General features: G+C 49.9%; 2 pseudogenes; both read left to right on the top strand.

Moving 5' to 3' along the window:
- The window catches only part of LOC142068404 (von Willebrand factor A domain-containing protein 5A-like), a 268,830-nt pseudogene that overhangs the window by 19,591 nt on the left and 228,949 nt on the right, over positions 1–20,290 (top strand).
- Positions 1,726–20,144, top strand: LOC142069177 (zinc finger protein RFP-like; annotated as a pseudogene).

Genomic DNA, 20,290 nt, shown 5'->3' with positions numbered 1-20,290 from the left:
GGTTGCAGTTCTATTTGGGGGGAGGGATAGCTCAGTGGTTTGAGCATTGGCCTGCTAAACCCAGGGTTGTGGGTTCAATCCTTGAGGGGGCCATTTGGGTCAAAAATTGGGGATTGGTCCTGCTTTGAGCAGGGGGTTGGACTAGATGACCTCCTGAGGTCCCTTCCAATCCTGATATTCTATGATTCTTTGATATTTATTTTCAAGAATTAGTCCTTGAATTATTTTCAAGAAGTAGTCCTTCGTATCCCTCGTGCTCAGAACCTGCTCCGCACAGCACAGCGAGAAAAGGCCGCCCAGCCCAGCTGTGCCCTAGGGACTAAGCACAGAACAAACGTAGGGAGCTTGTGTCATCCACAGCTTCTGAACAACATGTGGGGGTCATCAGCTTACAAATACACTCTAGACCGGTAGCGTAGACAGGCCCCAAATGTATCTAAGTGTCCCACCTTGCAAAACAGGAGAGAAAAAAACAGAACCTTGAGTAGTTTTATTTTATAGTCGTGGAAACTGAGGCACACAGAAGCAAAGAGATTCGCTCATGGTCAAAAAGCCAGGAATAGAAAACGGCAGATCTGCTGATAGTCAGTCCTGGGCCCTAGCCGTGTTTGTCCTGGCCTCTCTGCTTCAGCTCCAGTAACAACCCGAGTCGAGGTTTTCTTCTTCTCCCTGCCCTTTAACTTCACATCGCTGCAGAAGAAAGATTGTTTCTGACCAGCTGGTTCTAATGCATGGAGATGTCTTTCCAGAAGATGTGCTCTGGCTCAGTCCCATGTCATGGGTTTTCTGGAGGAAGCACTCGGTGCCGTTCTAAGGCCTGTGTTACACAGAAGATGGACAGAATGGTCCTTTCTGACCTTCAATTATTTCTTTCGCTAGGAGGATAACGCTGGACATTTTCTCTCATTCACTTTCCTTTGGAATAATTTCAATCCAGTCCAAAGGATTTCCTCTTCCATTGTGTCTTCAGCACCTTTCCTAGCAAACAGTTACTGTTCGAGCACAGGTTTCCAGTTTCAGGCTGTCCCAGGGTGAGATGGCCATGAAAGGGGTATTAGCTCAACTGAACCTATCCCCAGGTGAAGGGAATAAGTGCAGGGGTCACATGAGAAGGAGCAGCATGTAACTAGGATCCAAGCCTGTTGGACGATATAAGAACAGCCTGTGCTCAGCCAGGAGAGAGACCCACAATGGGAACAGGCCTGGGAGGGGCTTGGATAGTCCTTTCAAGTCAGTTTCGGTACACAGTAGGGCATGGAACAGCCAAGCTGCTAGGGTTGGGAGCTGAGCCTATCATTGTCACTATCATTGACCCCATTTTAGAGGTGTGGAAACTGAGGTCCAGAGAGGGGTCTGGCCTTAAACCTGAATCTGAGCCTGGGTTTACAATGTGTGTAGAATCTGTCGATTGTGTGGTTCTTCCATCTTCCTCAGAGACACCTGGTGCCGACTGCTGCTGGAGACAGGATTCTGGTGTAGTTGGGCCCTGGATTTGATCCAGCCTGGATCAGCGTCACTATGTTGCAGTGACAAAATTGAGGCAGCAGACTGAGTAGCCCCATTATAGACACTAAACCAAAGCAAAATCGGAAGCGGATTTAAGCAACTTTTTACACATCAGTTTCATTTCTCTCCTCAGACAGACAAGGTTTAATTTCTGCCTACGTTCCCCACCCCTCCAAATCACCCAAAACAAGCCAATCTGCTTTGGGTCGGCACCGCTCCATGTCCGTCACGCCAGTGGCCGACCGCTAGTACAGCCGTATTACCACCGGACCCCCAAAAGACCCCCCTCAACAGCGCACCACCCCACCAGAAATGCCCCAAGCATCACTGGCCAACAGCGGTGGTGCTGTGCACGCCACTCCCTCCCCCCACAACCCTCAAACCCAGCCTGGCCACTCCCCAGTCCTCCCCGGCCCCAACTTGGCCCAAGCTATGCTGCAGCCCCCCCCAGCTTTGCAACCCCCTGTCACCCACTGCCTGCGTCCTCCCTCCCCCGTGCAGGTGCAACACCACCACCAGAAATGCACCAACAGAAAGATCACTGACCACAGCCCACTGTTATCAGCTCACCCAACCCCCCGAGCAGTCCAGGCAGGAGGCAGGCGGTGGGGAGAGAGTAGGCACTGCAGGGCACGGACACACACACACGCATGCATGCAACACTCTCACCCCGAGGACCTCACTTAGGGAAGACGAACCCAACCCACAGCTGACTGAGCTGGATTCCAGGTTCCCTCCTTCATCTGTAATGCCCTATCGGGCTGACCTGTCGCACTGGCCTCTCCCCCATTGGCCCTGGGCACTGTCAGTCTCAGAGTCCTGGTTTCTTCCCCTCTCCTTGCTTTGGGTGTTGGGAGAGGGATTGGGCAACAGGGAGCCAATCATGTTCTCCGGCAGGACATTTAAAAAAAAAAAAAAAGCAGCCAAAAAAGCCCCCAAAGAAGCCACGTGAAAAACGCCCAGTTGGGGTTAAGCCACGTCTTAGATCCCTGTGACACTGTCTGCAGGGAGCCATGGCTGCAGTGAATCCTCTGAAAAGCTTCCGAGATGAAGCGACTTGCTCCATCTGTCTGAGTTTTTATAAGGATCCCGTGTTTTTAGATTGCGGGCACAGTTTCTGCCAAGCCTGCATCGCCCAGTGCTGGGAGGGATCGGATACAGCTGTCTCCTGTCCTCAGTGCAGAGAGACCTTTCCCCAGAGGACCCTCAGGCCGAACAGACAACTGGGGAACTTTGTAGAAATAGCCAAGCAGCTGAGTTTCCAAACAGCAGCAGGAGAAGTTGGTGCAAGGTGCACCAGGAGCTTTTCAAACTCTTCTGTAACCAGGACCAAATGCTCATCTGTGTGATCTGCAGAGAGTCCCAGGCTCACCGTACTCACAGGGTGGTCCCCACAGAGGAGGCTGCCCAGGCCTACAAGGTAGGAATCTGCTGTGCAGGGTAATTACTTCGGTTTGGGCATGTTTGCAATTTTTATTACAATAGCTTCTAAAGGCACCGAGATCAGGGCCCTTGTTGTGCGAGGCTCTGTACAAACACACAGACAGTCTAAACCAGTGGTCCCCAAATTTTTCCCCTCAGGCTCTCCCTTACCCTGGCTATGGCTCCCCACCCGCAGCTGCGGTTAGGAGCTGTGAGTGGGGCCACAGTCAGAGGCTGGGGCCACAGCTGTGGGGGTGTCTTGGGGTTGGAAGTGGGGCTGCCGGGGAGTCGGGGGCTCAAACTGGGTTTGGGAGCAGAGCCAGGGTCAAGACTGGGGCTGGGAGTGGAGCTGGGGTAGGAGCCAGGGCCAAGGGGGCCATAGCAGATCTGAGTGGCACTCCCTTCCTGCCCCTTGTGGGGGCTGGTCTTGGCCCTGCCATGCTCCCTCAAATGTTCCTCCATGCTCCAGTTTGGGGACCACTGATGTAAACAGTCAAGATAGACAAAGGCTGGGGATTCTGAAAGGTACTTAAGGTGTCTATACCCCAGATTTAAGTGGCTAAATCTGGAGTTTAGGCACCTAAATGCCAGTTTTCGGCTCCACTGCAATCCCCAGAATTCCTGTAGGAGCCCAAAAAGAAAAGGAGTACTTGTGGCACCTTAGAGACTAACCAATTTATTTGAGCATTAGCTTTCGTGAGCTACAGCTCACTTCATCGGATGCATAAAAGTGGAAAATGCAGTGAGGATGTTTTTATACACACAGAGCATGAAAAAATGGGTGTTTATCACTTCAAAAGGTTTTCTCTCCCCACCCCACTCTCCTGCTGGTAATAGCTTATCTAAAGTGATCACTCTCCTTACAATGTGTATGATAATCCACTTTTATGCATCCGATGAAGTGAGCTGCAGCTCATGAAAGCTTATGCTCAAATAAATTGGTTAGTCTCTAAGGTGCCACAAGTACTCCTTTTCTTTTTGCGAATACAGACTAACACGGCTGCTACTCTGAAACCTGTCATTATGGAGGAGCCCAGACTCACTCAGTGCCTGTGTATTCAGGGTACAACTTCTTTCAGTGCCTGTGTTTCTGTCTCTGAGCATGTGCACAGCTGCCCCCCATGGCATCTGGCTGCCTGTCTCCTGGCCACACCCAGAGCAATCCATGAGCTGGGGAAAACCAGGCATTCTGCTTCTCTCCTCTACAGGGCCTGATCTGGTGGGCATGCTCGGAGACAAATCAAAGGAGTGGGAGGGAAACAGAGGCACAGAAGCGGCAGTGACTTAACCAAACTCACAAAGCAGCTCAGTAGGAGAGCCAGGAATTAAACCCTGGCCTCCCCATGCCCATCCTAGTACCCTAGCCACTAGACCACACTGCCTCTCATCACTCCTGTCATGCAGTTCTCTACCGTCACATTACCAACATCTCAGCACAGCTGCAGACTGGAGGCGTAGCGCCCCAGCTTGAGCATTTCACAGCTGATGACCGCTGCTTTCAGGCGAGCCTCAGGAAAATAACACATGGTCAGCAGTGTTCTCAAGGAGTTTGTTCTCTGCTACTTTCTGTCGCAGAAGGTGCCCTGAAAGATTTCTGTTTAAGAAACAAAGGTTAATCTGCGTAACTTTTTCCTCAAGGAAAAACCAGGATGATGAATTCCCGTTTTCCCGGGATGGTCACTTCGCTGCTCCTGAAGCAGAAATCATGGGCGACGGGTATGATGGGCCAGGGGAGGCACAGCCCTGCGTGGCCCCCTCCACCCCCAGACTCCCTCTTGCTTCCTGACGGGGATCTGCAGCTCTTCCCCCGTGGCTGGTCTGGGGGGGTCTCTGGCAGAAGGGGCTGGACTGGGGGTTAGCCTCCCTGAACCAGTGGCTCACGTCCTGCCCATACAACCTTTGAAGTTTTGCAACATTCTAGGGCCCATGAAGCCCAAGTGGATTGGAACCTTAAAAAGCCTGTTGGACAGAGCAATCCCCTCGGGGCAGAATCCGCTGTGCTGTACGCCACGCTAGCTGTAAGGACGAAGTGGGCTGTAGTAGTGCCACAATAAGATTAAAGGAAGAAAATGGCTGATTCCCAGGACCATGTTGAACAAGCCCTTTCCCCCATGCCGAACAATCGAGCACAATATTTATGCACCTTGTGAGTGTGTTGGATTTTTAACCAGGAGTCTCTTTCTCCCAAGTGTTCATTAGGCACCGGAGTTTAATGTACTATTTTTTTTAAAAGTGTGTTAAACATTCTTACCAAAACTCCCTTCCCTTTAAGTTGCTCAGCTTTAACTCTCTGATGTCCAGCTTTCTTCATATAGTTTTCTCTGTCATTGCATGGGAGCAGGGCACCCTACCCTACACTGCTGCAAAATGGATACGACTTCAACCCTTTGCCCTGCAGCACTTGGAGGATTCGCTGGATGCAAACGGCTGTTCTAGACAGAGTCCCTAGGTCTCTATAATAGGTCTGGTGCCCCCAAAGGCCTCTCTCTTCCCTGGCAGCATGACATATACAGCATAGAAGGAAAGTAAGCAGGGCTGAGAATGGGGCCTGAGATGCCCAGCTGCCATGAAATGAACGGGAGCTGTGCTTTTAAATCCTCTCTGTGGCTCTGCAACACCTCACCCCCCGGGAATTACAGAAGAAGATCCTTCGAGCACATTTTCAAGAGCACCAACTGACTTTAGAGCCGAAGTCCCATTTGCAAAGGAGATTTAGGCCCGAATCCCCAAATGCACTTGGGTGTTGTGATGCTCAGCACTACAATGCCTAACTTTTAGACACCTAGAAAATCACTAAGGACATAAGAACGGCTGCACTGAGTCAGACCAGTGGTCCATGTAGCCCAGTATCGTGTCTTCCAACAGTGGCCAATGCCAGGTGCCCCAGAGGGAATGAACAGAACCCAGCAGTTACCAAAGGATTAATTCCCTGTTGCCCAGTCCCAGCATCTGACAATCAGACAAGCCCTTACGGTTGCCAGCCTGTAATTGCCAGGATTTCCTCTGGAGCCTTTTTAAAAAAGCTGGCTTTCCATCAGCTATCCTCCAGTCATCTGGTACAGTTTGGAACAACAAATCCTGAATTAGGCATTTGGGGGGAGAGAGGCATCCACAAAAGCCAGCATGCTAGCCCTCCGGAGATACTGATGAGAGGGGTGTGTCCTAAGCCCCAACTCCCCCAGAGTTTGGTGTAGGAATGGGCCTGTCTCTGATCCACACCTGGGAACCCCTCTCCTGGAGTCGAGTGGCTTAGCTACCTAAGCTGTTTCATGCAAGATGGAGTTCTGCACCTGTGTTGCTCCGCACAACGTGGCCGGGGAAGAATCATAGAATCCTAGAATATCAGGGTTGGAAGGGACCTCAGGAGGTCATCTAGTCCAACCCCCTGCTCAAAGCAGGACCAATCCCCAATTAAATCATCCCAGCCAGGGCTTTGTCAAGCCTGACCTTAAAAACTTCTAAGGAAGGAGATTCTACCACCTCCCTAGGTAACGCATTCCAGTGTTTCACCACCCTCCTAGTGAAAAAGTTTTTCCTAATATCCAACCTAAACCTCTCCCACTGCAACTTGAGACCATTACTCCTTGTCCTATCCTCTTCTACCACTGAGAATAGTCTAGAACCTTCCTCTCTGGAACCACCTCTCAGGTAGTTGAAAGCAGCTATCAAATCCCCCCCTCATTCTTCTCTTCTGCAGACTAAACAATCCCAGTTCCCTCAGCCTCTCCTCATAAGTCATGTGTTCCAGACCCCTAATCATTTTTGTTGCCCTTCGCTGGACTCTCTCCAATTTATCCACATCCTTCTTGTAGTGTGGGGCCCAAAACTGGACACACTACTCCAGATGAGGCCTCACCAATGTCGAATAGAGGGGAACGATCACGTCCCTCGATCTGCTCGCTATGCCCCTACTTATACATCCCAAAATGCCATTGGCCTTCTTGGCAACAAGGGCACACTGCTGACTCATATCCAGCTTCTCATCCACTGTCACCCCTAGGTTGAAGACTTTCTTCATAACCATTAGCCTGGGGGTAGGGCACTCACCTTGTATGTGGGAGACTCCAGTTCAAGTTCTCCCTCTGCCTGGTGAGGAGAAGAGATTTGAATCTCCCACCTCTCAAGAGTCAATTGTGACATTGCCATGAGCACCGTCCTAGAGCAACTTGAGAGGGAGATGGAAAATCAATGGTAGTTGAGAACCCAACTTCATGAGACTTCTTTGAAAATCCCAGCTTCAGATAATGAAATCAGCACTGCAATGTATATAAATTGCACAGAGGACAGACTCCTTAGCAGGTTGACCTTCCCCTCCACCCCCAACATTGTTTTTCTTGCCTCAGGAACAAATTCAAACCCAGTTGAACACACTGAAGCAAGAGAGAGGAGAACTTCTGGAGTGGAAACAGGATGCAGAGACGCAAAGCCAGGAATATCTGGTAGGTCCCCATTGTTATGGTCCAAAAGTTACATCAGTCAGGGGTGATATTTCTCTCTGTGGGGAGAGTGTCAGCCCTTGTCTACACGCAGCACTGCTTTGATTTAGCTATGGCTACATCTACACGGCACACCGCTGGGGGCATCCTGTAGGGTATGTGTAGCTACACAGCACAGTGAGAAACAGGCTGTGTCCACACTGTCATGTGTAGCTACATGTGTGAATAAAAGACTCCAGCAGGGGGAGGCAGCGGAGCGGCCGGAGCCTTCCTCCACTCCCTGGAGCCTTTTCCTGTGGTGGGGAAAGGCTCTGGCACTGGGGAAGCAGCGGGACACTCAGTGTAGATGGGGGAGGCCCTGCTTGGGGGTGTATAGAGCCCTGTGTGTAGGGTTTATACCCAGAGGGTTCAGGCATATTGCGACTCTACTTGCTTAAGCCATGCCTCGCCATTTACACTGCTATTTATGCCCATGTTAGCGGGTGCATATAGTGTACGTCCTCTACACACCACCACAACATTTGTGTAGTACAGATGTACTTCAAATCACTTTTTAATGTAATGTCTTTGTTCTGGTGCAAGGCCCTCACAGGCAAACATTTTGAACCTAGTTTAATTTGACCCTAGTGTGGTGTGTAGGGTTCACCTTGTCCAGTTAAACTGAGATAAAATGTGCTAACTGGGAGCAAGGTCAAGCTCAGATCAGGGTTAGCTGTGATGTATTGGGGACCGAGAGACTTTGTCCGTTGGACCATATGAACTGGAACCATAAACTCACTGAACGTTAAATCTCACAAAATGAGGGTCAATCCATCCTCATGATTGTGTCCACCCATTATACACCACACCTGAACATAGCTATTCTATGAACAACGTACCCTCATGTCTCAATGTCTGTACTTTGACCCCTTAACCTCTTACCCCCAATCGGGGATATTGCAGAGTATGTATTCCTTACGCCTCTCGATCTGAAACCGAACTTCGCTCCTCTTGATAATCCGTACATTATTCCCTGGTATCCAGAAACGTCTACTCCAGGGGTTCTCAAACTGGGGGTCGGGACCCCTCAGGGGGTCGCATGGTTATTACATGGGGGGTCGTGAGCTGTCAACCTCCACCCCAAACCCCGCTTTTCCTCCAGCATTTATAATGGTGTTAAAAATATTCAAAAGTGTTTTTAATTTATTAGGGGGGGTCACACTCAGAGGCTTGCTATGTGAAAGGGGTCGCCAGTAAAAAAGTTTGAGAACCACTGTTCTGCTCTGTATCGTTCACGTTTTTTTTTAAACATCATCTTGATAACCTCAAGCACTTTGTCTCTTGTTGAGACACCCTTGCAGGGTGTGATCATGTTTATCTTTGTTTATCATCCCTCTGGGCTGATTCCTCCACTGGCTTCCAGTTTCAACTCAAAGCACTGATCTTATTCCCCACACATCCAGCTACAAACACTGATTTCAGGGGAGATTTTCAAAGGCACGTATGGTGATTAGGTGCTTAATTCACATGGACTGTCAGTAGGACTTAGGCACCCAGTAGCTGTTTTGTATCTCAGAAATCTTCCTCCTGAATCTCCACCAGGCACAACTGGTTTCCTCTGGGACAGTGTAATTAACAGAATGCCAGATGAAACATGCAAAAGCTGGAGAAGAAGCATTTTGCATGGTGTGTTTTGTAACTGGTGTTTTATGTGGATAACCAGCAGAACCCTTTCCTTCTTCAGTCTTCTCCACAACTCTCTGCCAATGTATTTCTGATTCTGAGTCAGACCTCCCCCCTTCCAACCTTTCTGCTATTGGAAGATTCTAGATGATCAACAGAATATACTAAGCCACTCAGACCTGAAAACTCATCATTTTAGAGAGATTGGGTGCCATTTTCAGAAGTGCCTAAGTGATTTCGGAGCCTAGGGTTAACAATTTTGCAAGTGGTTAAGGGCCAGATTCTCAAAGGTATTTAGGGGCTTAAAATGCAGGGAGAGCTGTCCTATTTTCAAAAGTCACTTTCAAAGAAACTTAGGCTCCTTAGCATCCAAAGTGACCTTTTGAAAATGGGAACTGGAGGCGTACGTCCCGAAGGCACTTCGGAACATGTTGTTCATTCAGGCCAGCTGAGAGACTGTCAGGCATATTCTCCTGAAATCTCAACCATGTGTTTGTAGTAGGTTGATATGAAAAGAGGGCTCTAAGAACTGTTCCTATCAGGGACATGGGGAGAGTCTGGGATGTCCAACTTTCTCATTGGTGAAAACCGGATGCTGAGCACTGGAACCTGCCCTGTGCCCTGCCGCCACTTTCCCTCGAGGCCCCGCCCCCCACTCCTCTGTCCCTCTCCCACTGTCGCTTGCTGCTCTCTCCACCTCCCTCCCCCTGCCAGCTGAGCAGAGCTCTAGGGGTGTGGTGGAGGTGACTGGGGCAGGGTGGGAGGGGGAGAGCCACGCTCCAGGGATGGAGGGGTGATTGGAGCGGGATGGGGGAGATGCCGGTACTTTTCTCCCGCCCATGGAGCCATCCCTGAGTGCTCCTCCAGGCTCCAGCAGCAGCTGCTGCTCTTCTCGCCCTCTGGTGGTGGAAGCCAGTTACTGTGGGTAACCGGACTTCTCATGTCCAGTCAGCAGTGCTGACCGGACACTGCCAGGTTTCCCTTTTGACTGGACTTCCCAGTTGAAAACTGGACATCTGGCAACCCTTGTCCTTGATCTGTCCTTTCCTGTTCGTGTCCCTTCATTATAGGGAAAGATAGAAGCTGAGAGGCAGAAGATCATGTCTGAATTTGAGCAACTGCGGCAGTTCCTGGATGAGCAAGAGCGACTCCTGCTGGCCCAACTGGAAGAGCTGGACAAGGAAATTGTGAAGATACAGGATGAAAATGTCACCAAACTGTCTGAAAAGATTTCCCGTCTCGGTGACTTGATCAGTGAGATAGAAGAGAAGTGTCAGCAGCCAACAAGTGAATTCCTGCAGGTGAGACAGTTAGAGACACCCAGATCCCTGCCCAGGGAAGGGAGAGATTCTGATTGATTAGCTTTGGAGTTTATTAAGTTCTTGGAGAGGTCCTACTCCACAATGGAGACTGTCAGTGTGTCCTTTAGCGAAGTGAGGGAAAACAAAATGTGACATTTCTAATATTTCCAATGTGGAAACAGTTTTGCTGTTTTAAAGGCAGATGGTTCAGGCCTTTTTGAGACATCCTGTGTAAGCCCCTTCATTTTCAGTTTAAATCAATTTTTACCAAAAAATTTCTGGGTTTTACAAAAAAGTATTATTGAGGTTTTTCTGATTTTCATCCTACTTTTTTATCATTCAAATATATACAAAAAACTTGTTTTATTAAGAAAATACAATACATTGCATGAGATCTCTGTATTCCGATAATACATTAGTCTGTGTGTATATGCAAAGCTGCCTGCTGAAGAAAGAGCGTATTGTTCTAGCAGATGCACACAATAAACCAACAGGCACGCACGCAAGCTCTGAAGTGCGTGTGCGTCTGAACCTACTGATAAATCACACGCCCACCAAGTACACATTTCAAACTGTTAGTAGACAATGGGTTAAAGATTTGACGCACTAAAATGGGAAGAAAATGAAAATCTACATCAGAATACATTTCAGAACACAAGGAAGTATTCAAAAGGGTTAAAGAAACAACAACAGGAGAAAAGGATGAAGTTGAGCGTATGCGCTGCAAATGGTGCGGCCCAGTTATCGAAGGTGAATATTTATAGACTAATCGTTCTAAGCAAAGCTTTTGATACGGTCTCCCACAGCATTCTTGCCAGCAAGTTAAAGAAGTATGGGCTGGATGAATGGACTATAAGGTGGATAGAAAGCTGACTAGATTGTCGGGCTCAACAGGTAGTGATCGATGGCTCCATATCTAGTTGGCAGCCAGTGTCAAGCAGAGTGCCCCAAGGGTCAGTCCTGGGGCCGGTTTTGTTCAATATCTTCATTAATGATCTGGAGGATGGTGTGGATTGCACCCTCAGCAATTGCACCTGCAGATGACACTAAACTGGGAGGAGGGGTAGATATGCTGGAGGGTAGGGATAGGATACAGAGGGACCTAGACAAATTAGAGGATTGGGCCAAAAGAAATCTGATGAGGTTCAACAAGGACAAGTGCACTTAGGACAGAAGAATCCCATGCACTGCTACAAACTAGGGACCGAATGGCTAGGCAGCAGCTCTGCAGAAAAGGACCTAGGGGTGACAGTGGACGAGAAGCTGGATATGAGTCAACAATCTGCCCTTGTTGTGAAGAAGTCCAACGGCATTTTGGGCTGTATAAGTAGGGGCATTGCCAGCAGATTGAGGGACGTGATCATTCCCATCTATTCGGCATTGGTGAGACCTCACTTGGAGTACCGTGTCCAGTTTTGGGCCCCCCGCTACAAGAAGGATGTGGAAAAATTGGAAAGAGTCCATCGGAGGGCAACAAAAATGATTAGGGGGCTGGAGCACATGACTTATGAGAAGAGGCTGAGGGAACTGGGATTGCTTAGTCTGCAGAAGAGCAGAATGGGGGAGGATTTTTTGATAGCTGCTTTCAATTACATGAAAGGGGGTTCCAAAGAGGATGGATCTAGACTGTTCTCAGTGGTAACCAGATGCCAGAACAAGGAGTAATGGTCTGAAGTTGCAGTGGGGGAAGTTTAGGTTGGATATTAGGAAAAACTTTTTCAGTAGGAGGGTGGTGAAGCACTGGAATGGGTTACCTAGGGAGGTGGTGGAATCTTCTTCCTTAGAGGCTTTTAGGGTCAGGCTTGACAAAGCCCTGGCTGCGATGATTTAGCTGGGGAGTAGCCCTGATTTGAGCAGGGGCTTGGACTAGATGACCTCCTGAGGTCCCTTCCAACCCTGATATTCTATGATTCTACACCAGTAACCTGTTTGTTCAAATGAAACGTTTTATTTGGGGATTTCAGATATATTGTTTTCTTAAACTCAGGGGGGCCCTTGTGCTTTGAGTTCTGTTTTAGTTCTGCAGCAAACCACAGGGATGAACAAAATTCAAAGCATTCATCTACTGAATACTTTTTCTCCCTGTCTTTCCATCCACCAAAACAAACCCCGATATTTAACCAGAAAACTTAATAGTTTTCTGCACTGATTTGCACCTGTTTTTATTGTGGTAATAAACACTGATAAAATCCCAGGAAAAATTAACTAAAATAAAAACTGAAAATGAAGGGCCCTAACGATATGAAAGCAATAAAAGGCACAACTCCACTTTCTAGGAAGTGAGAGATTAGGAAAGCAAAGTTCTTTGCAGGGCCTATTAAGAAATGAGAATGAATCCAGCTTCCAGAACTGCTGAGCAGAATTGCATACATGGAGAAAGGCAAACGCTCTGGACACAGCAGTTGCATGTGGCAGTCAAGGATTCATGCGTCTGATCAGTCTGTTTGAGCAAATGCCATAGAATTTAGAAGGAGAAAACCCACAGTCATGGTGTGTGCTTAGGGGTCCCATTCCATCGAAATCTGTGAATGGACTTTTGAAGTTGCTAACTGCAGAGAACTGCATCTCGAGCTCAACTAGGGATGGCAAAGCAAGTCCCCTGCAGAGCAGAAGCGATCCGCATCTTGTGGCACTTGGGACTGAACTCTTTCTCTTTTCTAGGACATCAAAAGCACCTGGAGCAGGTACGTGACTCCTTCCCACTCCCCCTCACGCGTCGTGGTGCTAGAAGGGGACTTTCCCCCCAGGGTCAGATTTTGCAGGGCATTTAGTCACCTGAGACGTAGCTAGGCACTTGGTGGGGTTTTCCAAAGCAGCTAAGCGAGTTAGGCACCTCCCATTGTGATCAGTGGCAGTTGGGAGCCTGACTTGGTTAGGTGCTTTTGAAAATCCCAGGAGGCACCTTTAAAAATCAAGCCTTAAGTGACTTGCCCAAGGTCATGCAGGGAGGCTGTGGCAGAGCAGGGAGTGGAACATAGGTTTCCAGAGTCCTACAGCAACCCCTTAACCACTGGAGCATCCTTTCCCATGAGATTAGGCCCTTCTCTCTGAGGGGCAGCCTGTGGACCCCTTACTCTCTTTAACTCCCATTGGAGGAGCTAGGCATTTAAAAACGCCAGTGAGGAGATGAATTGTCTCACCAGTGGGAGTTAGAGGCTCTCATTGAGCCCACAAGAGAGCAGCCTCAGGTAGCTCATTCTCAAGAAAGAAAAGATTTAGGGTGTTTCCCCCTTCCCCTCCCCCCAGGTGTGAGAAGGTGAAGTTCGAGAAACCAATGGCTGTGTCACAGGATGTGAGCGAGAGAGTTGGCGTCTCTTCCCAAAGCAATGTTTGTCTACAGGAGGCTCTGAAGAAATTCAGAGGTAACTTAACAGTTATTTGGGCTCATGATATGGCGATGGCACATCGAGATGTGCCTCTGACTGTGGAAGGAGATGGACTCTGGCCTATTAGTTCTCAGCTCGTCACAGCTAGACGTCTGTGGGTGGGATGGGGAGGGCTCAGGGCTGATGCCAGTTTGCCAGGCCTCCACTTGGATTGTCTCAGACCCAACCATGGGTGTCAAAATTGGCCACTCAGCATTTCAGAGACACACAATCGCCAGATGTTTTAGAAAATGTTGAATTTCACCTCCATGGCTGGGATTTTCCAAGGGACCTAAGGGATTTAGGCCCCATCTCTCTCTGACTGTCAATGGGAGTTGGCCACCACGTGGCCTCAGCCCTTTTGAAAATCCCAGACTCTGTACCTCAAGTTCCTCCATCTTGAAAAAGGAGGAAATAATGGCCAACCTACCTTGTTGTGCTAATTAGTGAATGCCACCGAGTGCTTTGAGATCGTTGGAGTAAGGCAGGAGATGGACGATATATTTTGGACAATGATTTCACTTTAGTTTGGTCTCACTGGAAAGGTCTCCCCATTCCAATCTGCCTCTCGTTCTGTGGTCTTTTCCTTTGGGCTGTCTCTCAGAATTACAGCATGGTTCCATGCCGTGCTACGACAGCCATGTCAGCCCCAGGATATTAGACAGGGTGGGGGAGGTCATAGCTTTTATTGGACCAACTCCTGTTGGTGACAGAGACAAGCTTTTGAGCTACACAGACCTGAAGAAGAGCTCTGAGTAAGCTCCAAAGCTTGTCTCTCTCAATCACGGTTACATTAATTAACGGTAGAAATGTCACCAGAGTCAAGACAACATGAAATCACCTCTCTTCCAATCCTTCCTTTCTCTTGAGACCCGGCCCTATGAACTGAGCTCAAATGCAGAGAGAAAGGGTATGGGCTAGATTCACAAAAGGACTTGGGGTGAGGGGGTCTACTTGCCATTTTAGGCACCTCAGTCCCAGAATCAGACCACACTGGGATTCACAAAGACCCCCACTCAGCTGCAACCAAACCTTGTAGGTGCCTAAAATTACTCATCACCTCTATTTTTGCGGTAAAAGTCCCCTAGGCACCTATGTTTCTGCCTCTGTGCATGTGCACTGCAGTTCCAGTCCAGCTACCAAGACAGCTGAGCCCCAGAGAGCTACACGAACTGGGGAAAGAAAGGGGCTCCTCCTCCTAACTCACCTACAGGGCCACAATCTGAAATGCCTGCTCTGAGCATGCTTACTGACTCGGGCCCTATATGTGAACTTACCCAAAAGAACCAGGCTCTAGGGAAAGAGGAGCTCACTTATAATGTATAGCTCTGTGATTAGGATACTGACCTGGGATGTGGGAGATCCCCAGTTCCAATCCTCAGTTCCAATCAGGTGCCCCAGAGGGAATGAACAGAACAGGGAATCATCCAGCCCATCGCCCATTCCCATTTTGTGATATATGAACGTGCACATACTATTTACAATTGGAAAGTAGGGTACATTTTTTAGGTCCAATAATCAGCCTTTAGGGCACATTCAGGTCACATTTTTCTGCTTCTCTTGGCAATTATAAGGACTAGAAATTTGCTCTATTTTTATTTTTTATAGGAAAGACAAGCTTCACTACTGGAAAACATCATTAACACAGAGTGCAGGTTGACCATCAGTGCCTTGTACTCTCCTAGAACATGAAAGGAACCCATATTTCAACCTCTGAAAACTGGGAAATAAAGAGTTAAGGAAGTGTCTCCCACCAGTTCCTGTGCTATACTTCCCTCTCACCCTAGCGTCAGGAGCATGGACTCGTGCTGGGCTCTAACCATCTCCAGCTGGTGGAAGGTCCCTTGCGGGGAGACCACGCTAAGGCCAGTACTGAACCAGGCAGAGAATCAGGACTGCAGCGGCAGTCAAAAAAGCAAACAGAATGTTGGGAATCGTTAGGAAAGGGATGGATAATAAGACAGAAAATATCATATTGCCTGTATATAAATCCCTGGTACGCCCACATCTTGAATACTGCGTGCAGATGTGGTTGCCCCATCTCAAAAAAGATATATTGGAAAAGGTTCAGAAAAGGGCAACAAAAACTATTAGGGGTATGGAACAGCTGCCATATGAGGAGAGATTAATGAGATTGGGACTTTTCAGCTTGGAAAAGGGACGACTAAGCAGGGATATGATAGAGGTCTATAAAATCATGACGAGTGTGGAGAAAGTAAATAAAGAAGTGTTGTTTACTTCTTCTCATAACATAAAAACTAGGGGTCACCAAATGAAATTTCAGAGTAGCAGCCATGTTAGTCTGTATCCGCAAAAAGAAAAGGAGTACTTGTGGCACCTTAGAGACTAACAAATTTATTTGAGCATAAGCTACAGCTCACTTTGAGCTGTAGATCATGAAAGCTTATGCTCAAATAAATTTGTTAGTCTCTAAGGTGCCACAAGTACTCCTTTTCTTTTTTCATATTTTTCAAATTAATAGGCGATAGGTTTAAAACAAACAAAAGGAAGTATTTCTTCACGCAACGCACAGTCAACCTGTGGAACTCCTTGCCAGAGGATGTTGTGAAGGCCAAGACTAACAGGGTTCAAAAAAGAACAAGATAAATTCATGGAGGATAGGTCCAGGAATGGCTGTTAGCCAGGATAGGCCGGGATGGTGTCCCTAGCCTCTGTTTGCCAGAAGCTGGGAATGGGCAACAGGGGCTGGATCACTAGATGATCGCCTGTTCTGTTCGTTCCCTCTGAAGCACCTGGCATTGGCCACTGTCAGAAGACAGGTCCATCAGTAGCTATTAGTATCCTATCTTCCTTGAATTTATCCGTCAGTTCAAGGAGTATTGTCTCTCCCTGGAGGTTGGTGCTCCCTGTGGTACTGGGAACTGTCCCTTTAAGTGGTTTGGCTTCCCAGACAGGAAGGAGGAGCATAGCAGAAGCTCTGTGATACAGAACCCTGGATAAAGAAGGCTTCATTCAAACATCATGCACCGAGCACGATTACTGAACACCACACTTGCAACCGTGTTGTGTCCCCATCCTTGTCCCATGAGCACCACTGGAAGCTGGGGAAGGGGCTCTCTTCGGATCTCACAGTTACCTATCTGGCCCCCCACAACAGCGTCTGAATACCTGGCATCTTTTATGCCCATTTGACAAAAAGGGAAGCTGGACTGCAGAGAGAGGAAGGGACATGCCTGAGGTCACACGGCGTGTCAGTAGCAGAGTGAGGAAGAGAGCCCAGAAGTCCTGGCTTCTAACCTCTACACAATGCTCCCTCCCCAAAATGTGTGTAGTGCATTGGATGACTGTTACACATCCCTCGGGTGTGGACATTCAGTGCCACCGAGAAGTTGAATTCCCAGTGCACCAGAGAGCCCAGTGTCTCTCTAGCAGGGCTGCTCGCTACTTTCTCCTGGTCCAAGTGGGTGGAGGGGTTCTCACCCCATGTGCTGTACTCTGGGGCTGGGGACTTTCCACCAGGAGATGAGGGATGAATAGGGCAGCATGGAAGTGCATGAAAAGCTGAAGCTGGTGTCCCTGTTAACGTCCTCTGTCTGCTGCCTCCCCTGCTCTGTTCTGTTGCTGGATGTGGAGCACCCCCAGCAAGGGCGAGGGATCGGGGGAGGAGACCGAGATCCCCTCTGCCACGGATCCACAGGATTCGTGCTGCAGCCCCCGCTTGGGAACAGTCTCTGGGAGGAGCCCCTTCGATGGGCCAGACCCCCAACATCAGCCCCCTCTTCCTCCAGGGTAAGCCACGTGGCTTCACCGACTCCTTAGGCTGGACCTCGGGGCCTTCAGCTCTCCTGCCTCACAACATGAGCTGTGTTCAGTGCGTCCACCTGAGACCGACCCCTGCGGGAGCCCTCTGTGATCTCAGGGAGCAGCACAGCTCTGCAAGCACCTGCAATGACACTCAGCCACCGCCGTCACTGTCAAGCCCCTGGGGTTATTAGTCCCCTGCTCTGCACCACAGCACAGGAAGACCTTGGTTAGCTCAGAGAAATGAAGGTTACAGTATAGTCCATTCTGGGGAGCCGGTGCCCAGCCCTGCAGTGCAAACCCCGTGGTTCAAGCTCTGTCTCCCTGTCCATCTGATCTGCTTTCTCAGACTCCCAGGTGTGCCCCCCACCATAGGTGCCAATTCTGTAGGTGCTCCGGGGCTGGAGCACCCATGGAAAAAAAATAGTGGGTGCTCAGCACCCACCGGCAGCCCCGTGGATCAGATCCTCCCCCTCCTCCCCTCCCACCCACTGGTGGCCCTTCCAGTCAGCTCCTTCCCCTCCCTCCCAGTGCCTCCTACCCACCATGATCAACTGTTCGGGCAGGGGGAGGAGCAGGGGCAGGAAGAGGTGGGATAGGGTGGAGACTTGGGGGAAGGGGTGGAGTGAGGGTGGGGCCTGGGGCAGAGCGAGGGTCAAGCACCCCCAGGAAGTCCGCTTCTCTGCCCCCCTACTGCTTCCAGCAGCCAGCACGTAACTTCCGCTTCACCTCTCCCCCACCTCCAGTCCTTTGTTCCCGAGCCGGGGCGATGCAGTTCAGCCACAGAGGCGGGGAAGGCCGTAGCTCTCCGGGTTGCTGATCGTTATGTTTCTATGTCCGGGCAATTGGATTTGCCATTGTCTGCTGAGGACCTCAGGCCCCAGACAGTGACATGGGCAGCTTAGCCTGCCCTGAGAGCAAACACTCCCATATCACCCACTGGGTAACAATGCTGCATATTGGGAAACTGAGGCACATATAGGGCTTCATTAAAAAATTGCAAAAAATCCCAGTTTCTCACACCCTCCTAACAATACCTCCTTGATGCCTGGCGGGAACCATAGGGAATTTCCTGCTCAGCTTCAGCCAACAGGCAGCTCCCCAGGACTGACACTCAGGGCCCACCCCAGCCAGCCCATGGCTACTGGGGAGCCTGAGAAATGGTCCTAGCCTCCCCCAGGGCTGAGCTCTGCCCGTAAGGGTCTGTCTGCACTGCAGAGTGAACCCTGGGGCTCAGCACCCAAGTTAGCCTGGGCTGGGTGCAAGGAGCCATGCTGCTGAGCCTGACCTCACTTACTGGGTCCTCACGGGTGCTGCTGTGGCTCTAGGACTCTGGGAGCACATCCCCTGGCTGACCAGCTATTCTGAGTTTCTTTCCCAGTGATTCGTGGGGTACCCGGTCTGTCTTTCACGGGGGAATTGGGGAAGGCACTGGAGGGCTATTTTCCCTCAGGTCAAGCTGGCAGTGGCATTCGGGGGGAGGCTTTTCACCTTCCTCCGCAGCATGTGGCTGCGGGTGATGTGCCAGGATTATCTGGGGGTATCTCACCAAATCATTTCCCTGCATTGCGGGGGCCTCGGGCACTGGTGACCCTCGGTGCCTCCTCTTCTCTGCCTGTGGCACATCATAGCACGGTCGGCTGTAGGCTGTCAGGCTTTGGGCTAATATTGGTTGTTGGGTTAGGTGGGTGCTGGGTGGAGTTGGTGGCCTGTGATATACGGGGGTCAGATTAGATGACCTGATGGTCCCTTCTGGCCTCAGACTCTCTCACTCTCAGCACTGGAGTGGTTTAGCCTGCACAGAGGTGCCGACTTCCCCAGTTCCCAAGGGGGTGCTTGACCCTTGCTCTGCCCCGGGCCCCACCCCCACTCCACCCCTTCCGCCAAGCACCCACCCCTGCCCCATCTCTTCCTGCCCGGCTCCATTCTGCCCCCTTCCCCTGCCTCTTTCTGCCCCCACTCCTCCCTCTTCCCCCCCTCCCCCCAGAACCTCCTGCCCACCGCTGAACAATGGATCCGTGGCAGGAGGAAGGCGCTGGGAGGGAGGGGGAGGAGCTGATCGGCGGGTGGGAGGTGCTTTGGGTACTTAACACTCTCCTCCTGCCTCTCTCTCCCCTCGTGCAGTGCAGGCCACTCCGGATCCAGACCTGGGGATTCCCTGTTCCGTCGTGTCCACAGATGAGAGTGTGATACAGAAATACCAAGACACGGGAAATTTAGTGACACAGAACAGGTTTTACCCTGCTGCCTGTGTGCTGGGCTATAAGGGCTTCACCTCAGGGAGGTGTTACTGGCAAGTGGAGGTGGGGAACAAACGTAATTGGGTTTTGGGCATTGCCAAAGAGTCTGTGATACATGAGGGAGCGAAAAGCCGTACACCAGAGGAGGGGATCTGGGCTTTGCAGAGTACAGAGAATGAGTACTCGGCCCTCATCTCCCCTGAGACTGCTCTGGCCCTACCTCATAGCCCCAGTAACATTGGGGTTTATCTGGATTATGAAGGGGAGGAAGTTACACTTTATGACATTACATCTTCTGGCAGAGAGACGATCTTTACTTTCACATCCTCTTTCCCTGGGAAGATCATCCCCTTCTTTGGGAGCCGGCGTGTAGAATTTGAGTTCACTGGTAAGCATACCGTTATGTGTTCACTGGCCGACATATTGTTAATCCCTGTGACAGAGGAGTAGGGATCACTCAATATGAGATATCTAAAGTAGAGCAAAGACATAGGTAATATATAAATTACAGCTATCACACTTTGCCATTCTCATCACAGTCTTGCCAGCCTAAAGCATTCAAAAAGTGTGTCAGGCCCCCCAGAATCATGAGATTG

The sequence above is a fragment of the Caretta caretta genome, chromosome 14, assembly GCF_965140235.1.
Source record: "Caretta caretta isolate rCarCar2 chromosome 14, rCarCar1.hap1, whole genome shotgun sequence".
In the NCBI taxonomy this organism is placed as follows: Eukaryota; Metazoa; Chordata; order Testudines; family Cheloniidae; genus Caretta; species Caretta caretta.
The sequence above is the reverse complement of the archived record's forward strand: the minus strand, read 5'-3'. Positions and strand labels throughout refer to the sequence as shown.